The sequence below is a fragment of the Melanostigma gelatinosum genome, assembly GCF_949748355.1.
Source record: "Melanostigma gelatinosum genome assembly, chromosome: 20".
Taxonomy (NCBI): domain Eukaryota; kingdom Metazoa; phylum Chordata; class Actinopteri; order Perciformes; family Zoarcidae; genus Melanostigma; species Melanostigma gelatinosum.
Genome location: NC_136653.1, coordinates 21,305,543 through 21,308,042, shown reverse-complemented (window position 1 = coordinate 21,308,042; position 2,500 = coordinate 21,305,543). Strand labels below are relative to the sequence as shown.

At 44.0% G+C, this 2,500-nt stretch overlaps 1 protein-coding gene across 4 annotated transcripts in view; it reads left to right on the top strand.

The window, feature by feature from the left end:
* The window catches only part of fars2 (phenylalanyl-tRNA synthetase 2, mitochondrial), a 314,225-nt gene that overhangs the window by 75,531 nt on the left and 236,194 nt on the right, over window positions 1-2,500 (top strand). The gene's annotated exons all lie outside the window — the stretch shown is intronic.

Here is a 2,500-nt window from a genome sequence, read left to right as displayed (position 1 = left end):
ACACACACACACACACACTGTATATATGCAGTGTGTAGATGCACACACATGGCGGTTAAAAGGCTCGCAGACTGTTCGATCAGCGTGAAGATGACTCTCCACTTTGTCTCTGACTATGACCGAGGGAAGGAACAAAGAATGCAAGGAAAGTAAGCAGGAAGTAAGGAGACAAGAGGGTAAGACAATGATGGAGGTAAAAAAGGAGGCAGGATGGACGGCACAGAAAGGAGACGAGATGGAAGAAGTTAACGGGGAGTTTACAGGAAACAAGTCAAGAGCAGAAGGAATGGAAGTTTGACAGAGTGATGAAACTAAAAAGTGGAAGTTTAAAAAAGGAAATGGAGTAAAAATGAGGTGTGGAAGAAGGAAAGAAGAATGTTGGGAGGAAAGAGGGGAAGAGGTTAAAGGTAGAGAAACAGAGGAAGGAAAGAAGTACGAAGGGAAGAAGTCAAACATAGGCGGCATAGAGGAAGTAGAAAGGAAAGGTGTCAGGGGAGGAGGGATGAAAGGAAGGAAAGAAACAAAAGGAAGTAAAAGTTGGTGTGAATAAAAGAAAAAGGGAGTAAAAAGGACGAGGGTTCGAAGAAGGAAAAAGCAGAAATGTTGTTTTTTATGAGGAAGGAAGAAAAAGGGAGGACAGAGGAAACAAAGAAGGAACAGAAGAAAGTGAGGAAGGACAAATGTACTTGTGTAGAAAGTAGAACGGACGTTGTAGTAATCTCTGATCACCCTCATGGACCAATCAGGTTCCAGTCTCACGAATAATGAATGAGCTCAGACTGACTCCTCTGCTCATTGAAACATTGATAAAGTGATCAGACTTCAGTCTGTGTGTCTATTGTTACCTGAAGCTACACCGACAGTCCTCTTAATTATTTACTGCTTCTACTTCTTCTTCTACTTCTTTGTCTTACTCTCCTTCTTCGACTTCTTCTTCTTCTTCTTCTTCATCTTACTCTTCTTCGTTTTTGTCTTCTTCTTCTTCTACTATTCTACTTCATCGACTAGATCCAGTTGATGTGATAAATCACTGAACATGAATGTGGCTGACATTGGAGTAAACGTCTTTAATTTACTCAAACATTAGCTGCGTTCCAAATCTTTATATTTGTTGACGACATATCGCTGTCGTCTGTGTGCTCGCTCGGCGGCTCGGTCGATGGGATGTTTCGTCCTCTTTGCAGAGGATTGTGGATCAGAATAATCAGAAAGGCTTGCTGGCTTGTGAGCTGCAAAAAATGCGAGCGGATCCAGGGGGACATTATTCATGGCGCACTGCATTTGACATACTTAAATCTATTCTTGCAGACTACATCGTATGGTAGTGTGAGTATTGGAATGTAACCACAGTTGATGGGAAACCTCCCATTTTAGTTCTGATTTCGTTGTATCCGTCCATATTCTGCCTCTTTTCCGTGGCCTTGTGGTGGTGGGGGGGCAGGCTAAACCAGGTAGTCCAGACGTCCCCTGTCCCACACCAATGTTCTCCCGCTCCTCCTGGGGGATCCTGAGGTAATTCCCAGGCCAGATATACAGGACACAATCTCTCCAGCGTGTTCTGGGTCTGCCCCAGGGTTTCCTGCCAGTTAGACGTGAAGGAAAACCTCCAAAACAAACTGACAGAAAGGAGCAGCTCCATGAACAAGACCCTGAGATACTTTTACTCCCCTATTGGGGCAGCAGCTCACTTCCAAACTAGGGGTAGTCATCCACTGATTTCCTGGCCTAAGACTTTGAAAGTACCGACTCTCATCACGACTGTTTCCCACTTCAGTGTGCGCCGGAGGTCATGGTCTGTGTGGAGCCAACAGAACCACATCGTCTGCAAAGAGTCGAACAATCCTGAGATCCGCAAGCCAGATATTCTCCTTCCCCTGAAGATCCTCTTCCTGAAAATCACAAACCGAATCGTTGACGAGGGAAAACCCTGGTGGAGCTCAACACCAACTGAAGACGGATGACTTAATGTGTGGAGTTTGGGTTTATCATCACCTTCTTTGTCACTTTTTGCCCCCCAAATACAGAAGAGTTGGTGGATTTGAGGAAGAAGGAACCACCACAGTGATGATGTAACAGCACATGAAGCCCAACTCCCATCTTTACGGCTGACTGTTTTAAATGAGACATTATTTTCAAAACATTTCGATCAAGACTTGCAGGACAACAAGTTGGATTCATTATTTTGAGTTGAACAGCAAAATCTATCATTTTGTATTTCGAGAGAGAAGTTTGGGATTTTCACACATGTATCACAGTGGCCATTAAAGAAGCTGGAGATTAACTCTGATTCCTTCTTCCATCTGTCAGTGTTCAACACTAATTGAAGGGAAAGAAGGAACTCAAAGGTCAGAGGTCACTTTACCTTGACTCATTTTTGTTCCTTACAAACCTCGGCCACTGCAACAACATGTTTGAAGTAAGTGAATGCAGAGATGTAGCAGTTTATAAGCATGTCAGGAAACTGGTCACAGCTGCAACCAAACAGCCTGAGCTGAAAGCC